Source organism: Dipodomys merriami, unplaced genomic scaffold (assembly GCF_024711535.1).
Source record: "Dipodomys merriami isolate MVZ:Mamm:240054 unplaced genomic scaffold, mDipMer1.0.p SCAF_42, whole genome shotgun sequence".
NCBI classification, from domain to species: domain Eukaryota; kingdom Metazoa; phylum Chordata; class Mammalia; order Rodentia; family Heteromyidae; genus Dipodomys; species Dipodomys merriami.
Genome location: NW_027205826.1, coordinates 9,607,618 through 9,627,875, shown reverse-complemented (window position 1 = coordinate 9,627,875; position 20,258 = coordinate 9,607,618). Strand labels below are relative to the sequence as shown.

Sequence of the window (20,258 nt, the reverse complement as noted above, 5' to 3'; positions counted from 1 at the left end):
CCAGGCGCGTGGAATGGCCTCAGTCGCAGGCCCAAGGACCGTCCAGTCCTCTTGCTTTCGCTGTCAGCGAGCACCCGCAGATCTGACCCGGCACAACCCCTCCTCCTACATGCACGTTGGGGGGGGGGATCGGGAGCCTGCGTGGGATGGGGGTGGGGGAACCAAGGAGGGACAGGACAAGATGTGGGAGGTGTGTCGCATCAAGTTGTGGCTATTTATTTTTTGACAGGGATGATTCAGCCTGTGTTTCAATAGGTGTAATAAGTCATGATCAATCCTGCAGATTCACTTCCCTCCTCCAAACACACACACACACACACACACACACACACACACACACACACACACACACACACACAATGCTAGGTAACAGTTTGGGAGCGTGGGAAATCAGAGAGCAAACCCCAATTAGCTCTGGGGGCTGGGCTGCCTGAGGCTGTCCATCCCATGTATTATCTCACTTCCAATTCAACAGTGGAGAACAAAGATCCAGACACTGTTTAGCAGGTGGGGGTGAGCCCTGCAGATGGATGAGTGATATAGGAAATAAAAAGCATCAGGCAGAGGGCTGGGAAGGTGGCTCAGTGGTAGAGCGCTTGCCTTGCATGCATGAGGCCCTGGGTTCGATTCCTCAGCACCACATAAGCAAAAAGAAAAGCCGGGAGTGGCGGGCGCTGTGGCTCAAGTGGTAAAGCACTGGCCTTGAGCTGAAGAGTTGAGGGACAGCGCCCAGGCCCGGAGCTCAGGCCCCACAACCAGACCCCCCCCCCAAAAAAAAGCATTAGCAGGAGTTGCTTGTCAGGATGGAAACTGAGGCTGGTCCTGGCTTTGCCCCCTTCTAAGATGCTGCTCATCTCCAGTTCAGGAGCTAGATGGCCACAACCAACCTGAGTCAGTTTGTCTTCAGACTCAGTCTACAGGGCAGAGAGGATGGCTGGGCTTCCTGGGAGGGGAGAGGTGTCCCTGCTGTCCATTTGTCTGGGAGGAGTGATCAGGGGCTTGAACTTGAACTTGGGAACTTTGTATCCTCTGGCTGTGCAGTTCTCACAACAGCCCGTTGCCCTGTCTAGTTTAAAACCATGACCCCTCTCCCTGCATCAGGAAGCACCCTCATATCTCTTTCCCTGCTAACATGTTGAACCACCAGTTATTTTCTAAGGCATAAAAAGAATGAACCGTGGTTCTTGCCCTACCACTAGATGACCCCTAGGGGGCAATGCGTTTGTTTTTCACTGGTGAACTAGAAGTCAGATAACACATAGGTCTTCGTTTTCTTGTTTTATTTTTGTTCATTTTTTTAATGCTGGCACTGGGGCTTGAATTCAGGCCTTGTGCTCTAGCTTAGCTTTTCCACTCAAGACTGGCACTTGAACCACACCTCTGAGGCTGGAACTCAGGGCCTATGTGCTATTCCTGACATTTTCCAATTAAGTCTGGTTCTTTAAAAAAAAAAAAACTGATTATTGTTATCATAATGGTGATGTACAGAGGGGTTATAGTTGTGTAAGTCAGGTGAAGAATACATTTCTTTTTGGACACCCCTTACCTTGTTCTCTCCCAATTTTCCCCTGCCCATCCCCACCCACAAGTTGCATTGTTCATTTTCAACATAGTGTCTAGTGAGTACCAATGCTGCATTTGTTCTCAAGTCTGGTTCTTGAGTCAAAGCACCACTTCTGGCTTTTTGGTAGTTAATTGGAGATAGAGTCTCACAGACTTTCTTTCCTGGACTGACTTCCAACCCTGATCCTCAGATCTCAGCCTCCTGAGTAGCTAGGATCTACTGGCTGGGATCTGCTGGCTTAATGAAGGCTGCCCAACCCATATTAGTTCAATAACTCTCTCCCTCCCAGGCATCTTTAGTTGATAATTATTCTCGCCCTTGAAGTTGGATGAACAACTGCAAGGAAATTTACCCACTTAACTTGTAAAGTCCCTTGAAGAAGGACTAGCCCTGTCCACCAGGCAACCAGCTGGCCTCCTGCTGCTGGCTGAGCAGTATGTGAACACTTTGACCTTGACAGCAGAACACATGCCACCTAGAACCATTGTTGACTTTGTCCCTCTCACGTGTGTTTCCCAAAGAGCTGTGTGAAGTCCCTGCCACCTGTGCTTAACTGCCAACCTCAAATTCCTACTCCTGGATCTTCTTTTGACTTGCCCCCACCCCTCCCTCCCTCTGTGGGGGTGCATTCGTGCTATCCACTTCCACTTGGCTCTCTTTGCTCTCTTGCTCAGATTTGTCACTAAGTAACAAAACCTTGAGTGAGAAAAAGCAATGGGTTGGAGCTGAGATAACCTTCCTCCTGGCTTGTTTGATACCTTGAAGGGAACAGAATAATACCTTCCCTTTCAGCACTTATCAGAGGGAGAATAGGCAGCAGGAAATTAAGAACAGGGACAGAATAAAGGGCTAGACCGCACTCATCCTGAAACACTCTTGCTTGGAGGAGTTTGCAGCCTGGGAGCTTCTCCCAGAAGACCCTGAGCTCCAAGCAGGTCATTATGTATTTAACGACTTACTAAATTAAGTGTGTGTGTAAGGGGGATTGTTCCTGTGCAATCAATTTGGTTGAAGCACATGTGGCAGTTGAGCCTGGAGGAGGGAGAGAGAGGCCTAGGAGCAGAGTTGGACCAAAGCAAACTCCTGGTGTGAGGGTTCCCGTCATCTTAGTGGGAATGCCAGGGTGGAGGCTTACCACTTTTATTGGAGGAGAAAGAACGACTGGCGGAGCTGCCCATATCCCGAGGGAGGGGAAGGCTAGGAATGATGATCGGAGGCCGCTGGCTTTCTGGAACATTCCTCTTTTCAGCTGTCCCACCCCTTGTCCCTCTTCCCATTCACCACCAGGCCATCCACATTAGCAAAACAGGAAGATCAACCTCCACTTTGTCTTTCTGAGTCTCTGTCTTGTACTTCATGGCAGGAAAAAGCCTTTCTGTTTTGGTGGATGCTGATGCTTACTCTGGAAACTGGACTGTAAATATAATAACTCTTAAAAAAATGTGGCCTCTGGGCAGAGTGGGCTTGACGCACCTAATGCACTTTTCAGAGGCACAGGCGTTAATGTGAACACTTTTCTTCCCTTCAGTCCTTCATCTCTCGGGCGCTTAGAAGTCTGGCTTGCCACATCCCCATTTTTCTCCATTAGCATCTTCTAACCAGTCAAAGTGGGCGGTAAAAAGCTGAGGGAAAGAGGAGGTCCCCCCCTCCTTTTCCTGTAGGAAGCCATTTCTGATCGCCTCTTCTCCTTTGTGGTCCCTGTAATTAGCATTTTTTAATTTTTTTTTTAACTATTGCCATTTCGAGAAGTCTTACAGTAAGGAAACTTGCTGAGCTTCACTCCAGTGATTCCCAACGAATCACTTTAAGCATGTATTGAGTTTGGATTGTGTGCCAGGTACTATGCTGGGTTGCTTAACAGTGGCTGATTTAATATTCAGTGCAGTCTTTGGAAGCACCAGCATAATTCATGCTTGTGAATGAAACAAGCAAGGTGCAGAGAGGTTAAGTACCCTGCCCAAGGCCACGCAGCCACCGAGCAATAAAAAGTAATGAGTCTGCCTTCTCAAAAACCCCGGTTGGTGCATGGGGCCCATCCTTCTAGATCCTAATTGTGAGGAGGAAGGACCATTTCTGTCCTTGGTGAACAGCTTTAGTGGATAGGTGCTTCCTCTTAGGCTGTATTTGTGGATGCACTTGGATTCAGAATCAAGTTCTGCCAGGTCCTAACAACCATCCAGTATTCCTCTGACCCTTTTTCCTCCCCTTGTGCCAGGAAACAAGAAGTGGCGGCTGCTTTCCTGCTGTGCAGGTGAAGGGAGGCTGTGCAGTTCCCTGGGCAGTTTCCCTCCCAAGAGGGAGGGAGCAGCCAGCTGTGCGGGAGAATCACCTGGGAGTTTTAAAAACCAAGAATGTTCTGTCTGCACCTTTGGCCTTCTGATTTAATAGGCCTGGCCTGGAGCCCAGATAATTTTTTTAGAGCTCCCCAGATAGTTTTAATGTAAGCTAACTCTGAGAAACACTCAAAGCTAAACCTCATGTTTGAGATGGAAGGGCCTAAGGACCTCTGTTCTGCCGGCAGATGGGACCATGGGCTTTCTTCTCACTCCCCCCCCCCCCCCCCCCGCTAGTGGACAGCTGTGTGGGACAGGGGCCCTGGTCAGGACCTTGGGCAGCTGCTGCTGGAGAGCACCATCTCTGGTAGGAATGAGTGTCACAGTTTGTGAGGTCAGCTTCCCAAATGGCCCAGTGCCACACATAGATCGCAATGGTTTTGGCTGCCTGTAGAGCAATGATGAGCAGAGCCCGGTGCAATCCTGGCCAAACTGAAAAAAATGATGGCACTGGATCTGATCACTTTCTTCTTTCTGGCATCTGCTCTCCTTGGGAGTGTTTCTGTGTGTCACCAGCAGCTGGGGACCTTGGCAAGGAGTCCCACCCTGTCCTCTTCCAGGGACAGGTCCTCCAGGTTCTGGACATTCTCCTGTACTTCTGTTCTTGTGCTAAGAGACCAAATGAACCAAGTGTTGGTGGCTCACGCCCATAGTCCTAGCTCCGCAGAAAGCCAGCATCTGAGGATTGAGGTTCCAAGTAGGAATGTCTGGTGAGACTCTTAATCTTCAATGAAGCACCATAAAAGCTGGAAGTGGAGCTGTAGCTCAAGTGGTAGAGCGCTAATGTTGAGTACAGATCAACAACAACAACAGACAAACGATAGCTCTTCCTGATTAGATCATAGCCTTTTTACATTTTAGCAGGGTTTTCTTGAGGCACAGACCCACAAGAACCCCAAGTTAAGATGTTGAGCGGATATTAGGGAAAGGTGGTCTTCATGCAAGTGCTGTCTATTCCTAGTCATAGAGTTCCCCCTGGCCCCCCTCCCCCCGCCCAGTGTTAGACATTTCCACTTTCAAAGGCTCTGCCTTTCAAGAAGCAAAAGTTGATGGACAATTTGCAGCTGACAGACCGTAGTCCTTATCCTGGAGGGCAGGGTGGGGCTGCCATCCCCCAGTGGACACCTGGTGCCATGAACGGTACCAAACCCTGCGTAATCCATATATTTTCCTACACATGCTTACCTGTGATAAATTCACAGGTTAAGCACAACAGGAGATTAACCATAATAACGTTTAGTAAAATAGGAAAATGATAATATACTATAATGAAACTTATTTTACACTTATGAATGGCTTATTTCCGGAATTTTCCATGGAATATTTCCAGATTGATCCAGATTGATTCCAGTTGATCACAACAAGCAGACTGTAAAAAGTAAATCTGGAATTTTCCATGGAATATTTCCAGACTAGAGTTGCTCACAGCAAACAGACTGTAGGAAGCAAATCTTCCCATTAGAGGGTCCCAAGCTTAAGGCCTCTGCAGTTCTGAAGCGGGCCCACAGAGGGAGTGAGTGGGAACACTCCCCCCCACCCGACCTGCAGGGTGCGTGTGGGATGAAGCCCCAAAGCCCACCCCCAAACCCCAACTTTGCTTCTCTCTTCTCTGCCGTCCTGCCTATGCAGGGAGGTGATGCACATGGGGCAGAGGCACAATGATGGCTGTCCTCAAAGTCAGTTCTTTACAACTTTCTCCCCCTCCTTTCCTGGTAGCCTCTCTCTATCTCTGGTGACCTTCCCCCATCTACAGTCACTGACAGAGACCTCTCTGTCTTGGGGCCTAGGGTAGGGCTGGAACTCAGGCCTTACTGAGCATGAGCCACTGCTTCTTGTCATCTTGGCTGGGATAAGATTGTTGGAGCCCTAGCAGAGCAGCTGGGGACAGGTTGGTCTTAAAACTGGGCTCAAGCAATCTTCCTCCCTCAGCCTTCTGAGCAGCTAGAACCACAAGGCATGTGCCACCATACCCAACTCCTGACAGATGCAAAGTCTACAGAGGGAGCTGTTGTGGCCAAGTGGATTTGGACAAGGGGATGGAAAAGCTGTTTCTGGGAGCTTCTGTATGTTCTTGGCCTGCATGGTAAAGCCCCAGATGAGGTGTCCAGAGGCTGAAAGGGTGGGCTTTCCCCCCCCCCCCCCGGGATGTGGGAGGTGGCCTCCCAGAGTTCTGGGAGCATCAGCATGGCTTCTGTTGCAGGGCCGGAAGGGGCTTTGTTTGGCTAGGGTGAGAGAAGGGCCCTGGCCACTTTCCAAAGTTCCGCTCCATGGTGGCTTCTCTCTCCTCCCTGTGGGGCAGCCGGCCTGTTGGCTTTGAGTGCTGGCCCGGCTGCCAGTCCCCAAGCTTCACGGTGCCCACCTGCCCTGCGGCCCAGAACAGATGGCCAGACTGGGGAGGGGCCATGGGATCTTCCCTACCCCACAAATCATTCATGTCTCCTCTCAGCCCCACACCCCAAGTGGCTGCATTGCTGTTTCTCCCCTCCCTCCCTCCCTCCCTCCTTCCCACCTCCCTCCTTTCTCCCTCTCTTGTAGCCAGATCTCTTCTCCGACAGATTGTCCATGTGGCTGCTGCCAAAATCTAATTGCTCTGTGCTACTTCAGACACTCAATCTTTCTCCCTGGAAAGACTCTTTTATTTGGGGTTGCCAAACATGGAAAGTCCTAGGTTTTGTTTCTAGCCTGCCAGAATATTGGGCTTTTTAATTTCTTGTGTGCTGGTACTGGAGCTTGAACTCAGGACCTGAGTGTTAATCTGTTTTTTTTTTTCTTCTCAAGGCTAGTGCTGTACCACTTGAGCCACAGCTCTGCTTCTGGCTTTGTGGAGATAAGAGTCTCATAGATTTTGCTGTCTAGGCTGGCTTTACACCAGGATTTTGAGATCTCACCTTCTTGAGTAGCTAGGATTACAGAGGTGAACTGCTGGCTCATGGCTTCTTAGACTCTTTTGAATAATTGAACGCAAGATTTAGGGGAGGTGGGGAAGGCGTTGTAGGGTGTGAACTTGACCTGACAGGGCATGTGATATAGTGGAGGATCTGTTAGTGTCCTTTCAATAATAAGTTCATGGAACCCAAGCTTCAACAATTTTTCTACCAACTTCATCTTATATGCACAGCATATAAACATTTTAAATAACTTACCAGAACATGACTGATTCTAAAAATCATATTCATACACCCCCAGAAAGAATTGGCACCAATGAATGTATTCTGAACATTGTAGTTTTCAGCTCCAATGTGAATCTCAAAGACAAGTTCTAAAAATGATTTGGCAATGGAGATATGGCATGCATAGTTTTCCCAAGATGAGCACTCCTGAATGCTGTTTGGTTTTTAGACACTTAGAACCAAAAACATAAAATAATCAGCTGTCAAGGTGAGCATGCCTCTGTAGATTTTATCTGTTTGTGATCCTCCTACATAGCAAAAAGCACCTTCATCTGTCTGTTCACCTATCCATCCACCCATCCATTCATCCATTCACCCACTCTTTCACCCATCTATCTATCCAACCATCCACCCATCTATCCATCCATCCACCCATCCATCTAGGCACCCATCCATTCACCTACCTATCCATCCAACCATTCACCCATCTATATATCCATCCATCCATCCACCCAGGTATCCATCCATCCATCCACCCATTTATCTATCTAATCATTCACCCATGTATCTATCCACTCATCCACTCATCTATCCATCCATCTATCCATCATTTATCCATCCACCCAGGTATCTAGGCACTCATCCATTCACCTACCTATCCATCCAACCATTCACCCATCTATATATCCATCCATCCATCCACCCAGGTATCCATCCATCCATCCATCCATCTATCCACCCACCCATTTATCTACCTAATCATTCACCCACCTATCCATCCACCCATCTATCTATCCAACTATCCACTCATCTATCCATCATTTATCCATCCACCCAGGTATCCATCCATCCATCCACCCACCCATTCATCTATCCAACCATCCACCTATCCATCCACCCATCTATCTATCCAACTATCCACTCATCTATCCATCATTTATCCATCCACCCAGGTATCCATCCATTCATCCACCTATCTAGGCACCCATCCATCCACTTACCTATCCATCCAGCTATTTACCCATCTATGTATCTACCATCCATCCATCCATCCACCCATTTATCTATCCAGCCATCCACCTACCCATCCACCCATCTATTTATCCAACCATCCACCTACCCATCCATGCATCCATCCATGCATCTATCCATCCATCTGTCCATCTACCTACCTAGGCATCTATCTACCCACTCACCCATCCACCCATCTACAAGACATCCATCCCTCATCCATCTGCTGTCCCCCACAGGCATCCATCCATCCATCCATCCATCCATAAACATCCACCCACCAAGGGATGCATCTACCCATGTACCATCCTTTCATCTATCATACATACATACATCTATCCATCCATCCACCAATGCATTCCTTTTCCTCTCTTTCTGTATATCTGTTCATACATCCATCTACTAGTCTTTCCATTCGTCTATCCATCCATCCAGTCCATAAACAAAAAGAACCTATCATAAAAGGGGAGAAAGACTGTTTTCTAAGCCCTATTTTCTAACTCCTGACTGTGTCCTCTCAGAGCAAGAGGACCTAGAAACTCCCACCTCAAGCCCTAAATACTTAGCAAGAGGAATGCAGGGCAGTATTTGAATTTGATAGAGTCCTGCCTTTCTAGTTCTTTCAGAAATCAGGTGTTTTTCACCATCTCTTATATCCTAACCAGGGTAGAGGCTATGGAGGGTTTATGTCTACAATTGCTTTTATTCTTGTTTTTGGTATCTTGCCACAATATTGGCAGTTTGTCAAAAAGCAATTAGTAGTGCCTGACTTTGTGAGCACTTGATGCATTTCTGTAGCAGGGTAGGAGGGAGGGCAGCGCTGTAGTCCTGTGTGGACAGAGGCTTGAATTACTCATCCTAGTTAACTTCTCCTAAAGCAACATCATTCTCCTTAATTTGAGGTATAGATGGTAAAATATATGATGATCACATGAACTGGTCTTTAGTACAAGATGGTAGAGGCTTTGTTTGACCAATTTTTTAAAGTTTAATTTTCTGTTTATTACGTTATATGTACACATGGCTAAAAATGTTCTATGGTAGTATTAGGCTGCTTGTAAAAAATTATGAGTCCTGTTCCATTTCTGATATTCTTCCCAAGGACACCTTTAATTCTTACTCGTTTCCTCTGTTGCATAATTTACCTCGACATCTTTATAAATGGCACAGGTGCACATCTATTTCTTTCTTGATTTTTATGTGCACTTCTATTTCTTGATTTGTGAATTTCTCTACTCCTTTGAAAATTGTTATCATCCTCTTGTCCAATCAGTGGTCAGTGTTTACATTACTGTAGCTTTGTAAATATTACTTAAAGCTGAGCCAAGCACTATTCTCTTCTGGTCTCTCTTTTCTTGTAGGACCTCTGTTTTCCCTGGAGTTAATGATTACCTCTTTTTAAAAATCTTTTTGTTTACTTTTCTATGTACCTATTAACAATTCATCCTCAGATTCTGACAGTCAACAATTTGTTTTAGCATATTGGTTTCAGTTTTGGCTTGCAGACCTTGTCTCTGGATCTCATTCTTCCTATGCTTAGTCCATCTTACTCCAGATCTTGTGTGCTTGATTGTGTTGTGGAGTATTTCCAGGGATTCTTGAGGGTGTGTGGCAGCTGGCCTCCAAGATAGCCTCTGATGACACCATTTTCCGGTATTCACACCCTGTGTGGTCCATTGTCCCATATGATATTCATGTGACCAATAGAACAGGATGGAAGGGGGGAGGCGGGGAGGATTGGGTGGGGGGCTGGGGGGGAGGATGGGAAGGGATGGGAAGGGGAAACAAAGGAGGCTACAATGCTTGATAAGAGATGTACTCATTATCTTGCCCATGTAATTGTAACCCCTCTGTACAGTAGTTTCACAATTAAAAAAAAAAAAAGAACAGGATGGAAATGAAGGCGTGACCCTTCCCACATTAGAGCATTGAGGACTCTCTTGCTTGTTCTGTCTTATGTCTCTCTTCTTATCTTCTTTCTTATCTACTCCTTTAAAAAACAAACAAACAAACAACTCTCTTCTTTCCTCTCTTCTTTTGTCCTACCTCACAAGTTATTCCCAAGTTCTGAATGTCCATTGTTTCTCCCCCAACGAACTCAGGGCCTTGTGCTCTTACTTTTCCACTCAAGGCTGCATTCTACCACTTGAGTCACACCTCCACTTCTGGCTTTTTGCCAGTTAATTGCAGATAGGAGTATCATGGAGTTTTTTTTCCCCCTGGGCTGGCTTTATGCCATGATCCTCAGATCTCAGCCTCTTGAGTAATTGGGATTACAAATGTGAGCCACCAGTGCCTGGTCAAATGTCCATTATTTTTTAAAATTTTATTTATTTATTTTTTTTGTTGGTCGTGGGGCTTGAACTCTGGGCTTGGGTGCTGTCCCTGCGCTCTTCAGCTCAAGGCGAGTGTTCTACCGCTCGAGCCACAGCGCCACTTCTGGTTTTCTAGTGGTTTATTGGAGATAAGAGTCTCACGAACTTTCCTGCCTGGGCTGGCTTTGAACCACAATCCTCAGATCTCAGCCTCCTATGTAGCTAGGATTACAGGTATGAGCCACCAGCACCCAGCAAATGTCCATTATTGTAAGCCACTAAAATTAGGAGTGATTTGTTAGGTAGCAAAAGATAGGACAGAGGTAGCAATTTTGATATCAAGTCCGTATTACGGCCCAGTTTTGATGGATGATGTGGCCATATGTACAATCTTAGTCTCCTGTTGGAAACAATCTTGCCTTAAAATTTTTTTTTTCCTGATCATGTGGTTTGAGCTGGTGGCTTGGGTGCTATCTCTGAGCTCTGTTTCATTCCAGGTTAGAGCTCTACCACTTTGAGCTACAGCATCACTTCTGGTTTTCTAGTGATTAATTGGGGATAAGAGTCTCATGGACTTTCCTGCCTGGGCTGGCTTTGAACCACCATTCTTAGATCTCAGTCTCCTGAGTAGCTAGGATTATGGGCATGAGCCACTGGTGCCCAACTTGCCTTAGAATTTTGAGGGCATTTGTCTACTGTATCCTGGCACCCAGTGTAGGTACATCTAGGGTGCTCAGTGCCTTTCCTTGTTGAATCTTCTTCTCATTTGGGATGCAGTTCTGTGCAGCTATAGTTTGGGGTAAGTCACTGTTTTCCTTTGATCATTTGTTGTATTTTGCATTTCATGGGGCCCTTTCATCTGGAAACTCAGCTCTTGACTTCTGAATGGCGTTACCTCAGGTTTCTGTAATTATCTCACTTCTGTCACTTCTCTCTCTCAAAGGTGTACTTCTTATTCAGACAGATATGGATCAGATCTCTGAGTCCCTTGGCTTTTGAAACTTTCTAATCTCTTTGTTGTTTGTCTCTTACTTTCTGGATGATCTTTTATTTCTGACTCTTTGGTTGATTTTTTTTTATTACAATGATTGTATTTTTCACTTCCAAGAGCTAGTTCTAGTCTCCATTTCCTTCTGTTCTTGTATCATGAATGTGATATTTTCCTCTCAAGTTTCTAAGAATTTTAATTTTAATTTTCTTCTGTTTCTTGGTGGTCTGTGGCCTTCATATTCCTTTATTTTATGCATTTTTGTCTGTCTCCCAAGGTCTTCTTGGGAGTTCTTGATTAACATATTTGAGAAAGAAGCACTAGACAATTCCTCTGGGGTGCTCTTGGCACACAGGTGTAGATATCAAGGGACTCTCAGGTACCCGGGTTACTTGGTTGACAAACCTCCCTAGCCTGCAGGTATCTTTCCTTGGTCTAACAGTATCCCCAGGATGATCATCCTGGATCTTGAGGTTCTATAACTCTGACTACCCATGTTCTTGGAGCCATTAAGGAGAAGATGGGTTAGGATTTCATCTTTTGGTGTAGAGATGTTCATGTAGTTTCCATGTTTGTAGAATTAGATCACATCCTCACCTTCTATCTGACCTCAGACTCCCAAGTCCACAGCCAGAATATGGTAAGCATTTCATGAACAAAACTTCTGTCAAGGAGAGAAAACAGGGTCCAGGAAACAACACAGTACGAGGTAGTGGATTTCAGGAGAGAATTGCCGGTCATATATTCAATCAGCAATTTCCCCCTTTCCAGCCTTTCCTGGGGCTTCCTGTTCCTGGAGAGTTTTAGAGTTCTGCAGTTTGAATGAACTCTTTCAGGCTGGCATTCTCTGTCAGCACTGTTCTACAGTCAGTTATCTCTCTGGCCCTTTTCAACTTCCAAATTTTCCTTGGTGTTTTCCGGCTTGTTGTCATTTCTTCTGTCATTCTTTATTTCCTTAAAATGTCTGCTTTTAATTTTTTATCCCTCACTGTAATTTTAGAGTCACTTGGAAGAAAGAGGAGAAAATTATATGCATGTCAGTTGTCATATTTAAGCAGACATCTTAACAGGGAGTCTGCACTTTTGTTCTGTTTGACTATATTTGTTTGTAGGTGTGTGTGTGTGTATGTTGTGTGTGTGTGTGTGTGTGTGTGTGTGTGTGTGTGTGTGTAGTTTTTTTTTTTTTTCTTTACTTGCTTATAACCAGGTAAGCATTCTTTTTTTTTTTTTTTGGGTCTGGTCGTGGGGCCTGAACTCTGGGCCTGGGCGCTGTCCCTCAGCTCTTCAGCTCAAGGCTAGTGCTCTACCACTTGAGCCACAGCGCCACTTCCAGCTTTTTTCTTTTTGCTTATGTGGTGCTGTGGAATGGAACCTAGGGCCTCAGGTATGCAAGGCAAGCGCTCTACCACTAAGCCACCGACCCAGCCCCTAGGTAAGCATTCTTAACCTGGTTAATACTGGACATATCGGTTTAGCCTAAGTGTTGTTTGGCTTCGCAGATTGTTGTGTGATCCTTACCCAGAGGATGCCCTGGTCTCCACTCTCTAGTCCATCTGCATCTCTGTGCTCCACGTGGGGTGTAGATGAAAGTTCCAGCCCATGGGGGACTTGAACTATGATAAGTGTCAGTGTCAGTTCTCTCCGGTCTAGACGCCCCTGCCCAGTAGATGGTTATCCTCTGGCCTTCCAGCTCCAAGTGATGGAACGGACTACCACCTCTCATTTCTTGAGACCTTCCTTGAACCTTCCTCCTCTGGCTACCACCTCCTGTTTTCTTTCCCTTGACTCTTAAATCTTTGGTTTTTCTATAGTCACTTGTTCAGTACCTGCCCCTGCCTGAGGAAGACAGAAACATACCCATCATGATACACACTGGGCCTCCCAAGGAGGGGGCTGCGGCATCGGAGGATGAAAGGTAGGTGTGTGTTCAGCAGGCAGGAAGTCGCTGATTGCTTTGGAAGGTGGTGTAGGCAAAAAGCAGATGGCAACCACAGAGCAGGGAAGAGGAAGGGAGGTGGTGGAGATGGGTGTGTAATCAGTGCTTTCTGAAGCCCACTGAGAAGAGGAAGGAGATGGCAATGGATGGTTCGAGGAAAGCGTATGGTTGAAAAGAATTTTTATAAAAGGTGGTAGATATTTTATTTACATAATGAGACAGGGCTGGGGAGAGAGAGATGGAAGAATGATGGACTTGGGGCTCTCTATATTTTTTGGTTGTTATAACAAAACACTTGAGACTGGATTACTTATAAAGGAAAGAGGACTGTTTTGACCTATATATCTGGAGGCTGAAGATCCAGCATTGGGCAGCCAGCCCTGTCTAGGAGGACTTTGTATTGAACCAATGGGAGTGGAAGTTAAAACACAAGGCTACCTGTGGCTTTATCACAACCTGCTCTCACAAAAACGAGTCCAGTCTATAAGGATGAAAAGTCATTCATCCTTGCAGGATGGCACTAACCTATTCATAATGGCTTTGCCCCTGCAGCCTAAACACCTTCCGACAAAGACACCAACTCAGTACCATCACCCTGCGGCATTTGGCAAATCATGTTGTCCATAGGGACCAACTGTATTCACAGCCCAGTAGAGAGCAAGTGGAAGGGCTTCTCTTGTTCACATGGCTTGTTCTGGTGGCACTGGAGTTTGAACTCAGGGTTTCATGCTTGCTAGATGAGTGTTCTATCACTTGAGCCATGTCTCCAGCCCTTCTTGCTTATGTTGGGAGGAGCTCCTACATACAGAAGTGATTGCAGGCGTTGGCAGGAAGGTATACATGGGTGTGGGCTACGTATAGAATAAACAGGAAGAATTTGAGGTAGATGTGTGTGTGCATGTGTGTGTACAGCATCGATTCATCCACGTATCCATTCATCCATGTATCCATCCATGTATCTATTCATGTATCCATCCATGTATGCCATCCATCCATGTATGCCATCCATCCATCCATCCATCCATCCATCCATCCATCCATGTATCTACTTATATATCCAACACTTTTGATCATCTTCTCAATACAATGAGAGGCACCTGCATATGTTAGTCACTGTGCTTAGCACGCTGGATTCCAAGGTGACTAAGCACTAAACACTGAGCAGCATGAGGTATCTATGACAATGCAATGTGGGTGACATTCTGATGTAGAGTGGTGTCCTGTTGGAGACACAGACTGTAGTAGTTTGCTAAAGGAGTGGGGGTGAGGGAAAGGCAGGGCCAAGGTCAAGGTGAAAGAGCCTTGTACTGTTGTAATCACATTCCCCCAAAGATATGTAGGAGTTCTAAAGCCAATTCCCATGAGTATGATGACATTGAGAAATAACATTTTTACAGCTGTAATCAAGTGTGGAAGTAAATGGGGACTATGTAAATGAGAGCAAGTGAAGGTTGCTTGTCCAGAGCTTGCTAGAGCAATGAGAGCTGCTGCCATCATTTGTGTTCAGCAGAGACTCAAAGGCAGGTGGGGATGTGGGAAAGCTCCACTGGTTGAAAGAGAAGCTTCCAGGTGCCCTGATGGGTATGGTGGGAGTGGATGGGCTGTTGAAAGGCAACCTTGGCCTGGCAGCAGGGCATCTTGGATGGCTGGTTTGGAGTATATCTACCTTTCAATGGCTGGCCCTAGGTTGGAAGCAGAGACAGTGAATGCAGCTGCCTGTTTCCTGTCACATCTGGCTATGTGGGCCAGAGAGAAATAGGGTTATAACTTAGCTCCCTGGATTGACTGCTTCCTACCACAGTAAAGTTACTTCCTAGATTTGCCTCTACAGACAGAGGATGATGGCCAGTCTCGTGTTTTGTGGATGGTCTGGCCATCCTCTTTGTTTTCTATTTAGTCTCTCAAGTTAAAAATTTTATCAAGGGGGCTCCTAATTCAATATAACTGGTATCCTTGTAAGAAGAGGTCCAGCCACAGACACACAGGGAGAAGGCCACATGTCAATCAATGCTGGCAGAGAGGGGAATGGTGTCTCTGTGCAGGCAGAGATACCAAGGATGAATGCAGCACCAGAGCCGGAGGGCACCATCCCTGGATGGACTCATAACGCAATGGCATTTATTGGAGGTGGTGGAAAACGGGAGGTTGGGCCTAGCCTGAGAAAATAGGTCCTTGGGAAGCATCCTGGGAGTGGCATCTTATCTGGACCCTTTTCTATAGTTCTGTGACTCTGCTTCCTCTCCTCCATGAGGTGAGCAGACTCACCATGCCCTCCTCACCATGGCAGACTGAGACCTTGGAAACCACACGCTAAATAAATCCTTCTTCCCTTGTTTATGTCAGGTGTCTTATCAGAGCTTTGCAGAAAGAACTAATATACTGTGGGAAAGGTGACTCTTTTTTTTTTTTAATTGTACCAAGTACTAGGCTTCATTTTGACATTTTCATACCGAAAATAATATACTTTGATCATATTTGCCTTCCCCACTTTTGTTTTCTTTTCTCTTGCTGGAACTCTTCCCCTTCCCAAATAGTCTTCTTCTACTTTCAGGACTTTTTTGCTTTGTTTTCACCTTTTTCATTAGCATATATTAGTTGAACAAAGGAGTTTCATTGTGATTTTCCATACATGCATACATCATACCCTGATCAATTTCACCCCATCATTCCCTTTTAAAGTAATTCTAGGGAGCTGCTGGTCACACCTATAATTCTAGCTACTCAGGAAACTGAGATCTGAGGATCAAGGTTTGATGACAGCTGGATAGAAAAGTTTGAGAGACTCAACTCCAAATAACAGCAAAATTCTAGAGATGGGGTATATCTTAAGTGGTAGAATGTCAGCCTTGAGTGAAAAAGCCAAGCAAGCACAAGAGACCCTCAGTTCAAGCCTAGTGCTGGCATGAAAAAAAAAAGAAAGAAAGAAAAGGAAAAAAGCTAAAGCAACAAAAGGAGTGGGGGCCTGGCTCAAGAGCAAGGTCATGAGTTCAAGTACTTCCAAAAAAGAAAGAAAGAAAGGAAGAAAAAAGGAAAGAAAGGAAGGAAGGAAGGAAGAAAGAAAGGAAGGCAAGGAAAGGAAGGAAGGCAAGGAAAGGAAGGAAGAAAGAGAAAAAGAAAGAAAGAAAGAAAGAAAGAAAGAAAGAAAGAAAGAAAGAAAGAAAGAGGAAGGAAGTAAGAGAGAAAAAAGAAAGAAAGAAATTTGTGTGTGTGCTTGTTCTGGGGTTTGAACTCAGGGCCTGGGTGCTGTCACTTAAGCTTTTGTGCTCAAAGCTAGTGCTCTACCACTTGAGCCACAGCTTCGCTTCCAGTTTTTAATGTTTAATTAGAGGTAAGACTCTCACGGACTTTCCTGCCCAGGCTGGCTTCGAATGGCGATCCTCAGATCTCAGCCTCCTGGGTATCTAGGATTACAGGCATAAGCCACTAGCACCTGGATAAAAGCAAGTTAAGACTTGATCTCCTCTCTCCTATCCTCTCTCCACCTAAGGACTAAGGCCTGGAATCTTCTATGTTGATATTTAAATTTTTTGGCACAGCAAACAAAAAGGGTCAGAGATTTAGACTCCCATGGCTATTTAAAAATTAAACAGCTCTGTGGGGAGTTCCGCTCCCTCTGTCCACCTCCTCCCCTCTGCAGAGCTGCCATGTTGTCAATGTCACCCTGCCATGTGATGGGAGGGAGTTAGGATTTTATTTGGGGATAGTAAACACGAACTATTTCAGAAGCAATAAATAAAAACCTGCCGGGACAGTGGACAGGTGCTCTTCCCGGCCCTGGTGCTCTTAGAGTTAGCCCAGAGCCATTGAAGCTACGGCAGCAGCTGAACAGGTCCATGGCTAGCAGATCTGGACCTGCATCCATTGTGTTTAATTAAGAAATGACAGGAATTGGGCACCAGTGACCCATGCCTGTAATCCTTGCAACTCAGGAAGCTGAGAGCCAGTAGGTCACAGCTTGAAGCCAGCCCAGACAGAAAAGGCCATGAGACTCCATCTCCAATTAACCAGCCAAAACTTGGGGTAGAGGTGTGGCTCAAGCTGAGCACAAGGCCCTGAGTGCAAACCCCAGTAGCAAGAGAAGAGAGAGAGAGAGACACACACACACACACACACAGAGATAGAGAGAGACAGAGAGAAAAGAAAGAATGGAAGAAAGGAAGAAAGAAAGATATTTGAAGCCAAAACCATAACCTAGAAAACTGAGCTTGGCATTGGTAGCTCACACCTGAAATCCTAGTTACTCAGAAGGCTGAGAGCTGAGGATCCCAGTTTGAAGCCAGTCTGGGCAGTAAAGTCCAGCAGTTAATCAGCAAAAAGCCAGAAGTGGAGGTATGGCTCAAGTGGTAGAGTGTTAACCTTGAGCAGATAGCACCTAGGCCCTGGTTTAAGTTCCAGAACCTGAAAAAAACCCTGAAGAATACAGCTGCTTCCGGGGATACAGATACATAGGGACTGGGCAGTGGCATCAACCCAACAATGATGCTGGTATTTGTCTGTTTTGGTGGCCCATCATGAAAGCCATTGTCTTCTCTATGGGAAGTTCTGCCTTGTGAATCCGAGTTCTGGTCTGACTCAGTAGGTGTTGACGTGTGTAGTCACCTTTGTACCTCTGCCATGGGTCATCTGACTGAAGCAGGCCCACCCCACACCCACGCTCATGGCCCTGGCCGCAAAGCTGGTGACTGAGAGAAGCAGGGATCATGCAGTTCTCCAGTGAGGAGGACAGCAGCAGCAATTATTGCGTCCAGCTTCCAGAAGGTGTATGATCCTAGTCCTGGAGACCAAACCCAGGGGTCCAACACTGGGACACTATGGGGATGAGAAGGCCACTATCCTTGCTGCTTAGTCCTGTGGTGTAACTGTGGAATCGCACCTGGCTGTTCATCTCTATGTCTGGCCATTCATCCCTCCTGAGCAGTCTGTAAGCTACTTAACAACCCACATACTGAATTTTACTTCCCTTGAAAGAAGTCAGAGTTAACTTCTCTTACAGCCAGGCTGCTGGATCTTTCCATATATCTACTCTGCATACCTTTGATCCAACTGTGTCTTTACAACAAAGGTAGGATTAGAAAATGCATTCAGAACTAAGAGAGTTTTTCAGAAATCCCAAGCTCTTGAGAATAATATAAGGTATTTGCATGATTAATAATGCAAGGTATTTGCACAAGTGATTTAAGCTTAAGAATTTATAGAAGTTATTGAAAAGTGTTCTGGAGGGATCTTGTTTCTTTTTTTGCTAATAAATTGGGTCATATATTGAAATTTCCAAAGGCCTCGGAGGTTGGGATGAAAATATTACTTATAATGAATCTCACACTTAGTCATATTCCCGAGTTGCAGTACATTTACATAACTGTAGGAGTTTGGGATGAATTCTCTCGATTTCCCCTATTGCTGCAGTTCTCGCTCGTTTCATGAAACCACATAGGATTAAAACTTGTCAATCAGCCTTGAACTGCTGTTAAATTCTCAGTGTCTGGGGGGGATATCCAAGAGAAAGAAAAAATATCGTTTGCCGGCTGCCTTCTTACCATGGAAATATCTATCCAACTACACAGAGGTGCATTTTGGCTAAGGATTTGGTGAACTTTCCGAAGATGAATTTTATTAGTACTTTCCAGTTTAGTGAGAGGAAGGTTACTGGGCCAGAATCTAGAAGGCAGGGATTTGTTCATGGCATCCTTTCAACAAGTATTCGGAGTGGGAAGTTGCTCTCCTTTTCGAAGTTCTCTTGCGGCCCCAAAGGGCTGCTTCAGAGAGAGCCGTTACTTCAGCCCGAAACAGGAAGCAGAGAAAAGCATGCTTGCCTCCATTTTAGGGAAGAGCATTTCTGGGTCAGAGGTTAATCACTGCACCTTACCCAGCGCAAGTGTAGTTAGTAGTCCACATGTCCGGCCAAGAACAAGAGGAAAGAAGACAATGAATTCTCACAGACAACTCTGGTCTGTGCATTAAACCATAAAGGATTAGATGAGTTTGTGGTCTCAGGGAGGAAATGGGCATGTGCATTGTCACCTCCCATGTGGTGTATCAGATATGTGGATAGTGATGGGGGGGACAGCTGTGGAGAGGGGGAGAAGGATGGGTGGTGTGGCCAAGTGTTGAGTTTGTGGCATGGCCTTGCTGTGCGAGCAAGCCTTTTTGGGCAGAAGTGTCTCACTCAGCCCTGCTTTTCAGGGTTTCACAAAAAACACAGGACATCCAGTGACCCAATATTTGTGTTGTGTCTGTACTAAAAATGGCGCATTTATCTGAAAATTAAACTTCACTAGGTGTTTTTATTTGCTAAGTCTAGCAACTTTATTGCTTTCTTACCTTAAAATTGGGAGTTATTCAATACCGTGGAAAACACTCAATGAATAAAGAAATCTTTGTTTCTCAAGAGCTTATTATATATAATATATATTCTATATGCTCTATATACACACTGGGTATGGTTGTAGGAATAGGGATAAAACTTATACTTTGGGGCTATTTTTTTAACATTTAGATTTTGTTAATACTGGGGCTTGACTTCAGCGCTTCATGCTTGCTGTGCAGGTGTTTTACCACTTGAGTCATGCCCCCAGCCCTTTTTGCTTTGGCTATTTTTCAGCTAGGGTATCATGGTGTTTTGGTTGGGGCCAGCTTCAGATCATGAATCTCCTGTCTATGCTTTCTGTGTTACTGGGATTATGAACATGAACCACCAAACCCAACTCATTCTTTTTGTTGTTGTTGGCTGGTCCTGGGTCTTGAACTCAAGGCATGGGAGCTGTCCTTGAAATCTGGGCTCAAGGCTAGTGTTCTACCACTTGAGCCATAGAGCCACTTCCCCAAACTAATTCTTTGAGCCTGCTAATATTTTTGCCTGAGCTTGCCTCAAACTGTTATTTTTCCAATTTCTGCTTGTAACACACGCACACACATACACACACACTCTACCATTTAAAGTGAACAGTTAGTGGCATTTCATACAATTAGAATGTTGTGCAGCCACCAGCTCTGTCTATCTCCAA

At 45.6% G+C, this 20,258-nt stretch overlaps 1 protein-coding gene across 1 annotated transcript in view; it reads left to right on the top strand.

Annotated features, from left to right (window-relative positions):
• Slc39a11 (solute carrier family 39 member 11) overlaps window positions 1–20,258 on the top strand; it is a 327,639-nt gene that overhangs the window by 18,938 nt on the left and 288,443 nt on the right. The gene's annotated exons all lie outside the window — the stretch shown is intronic.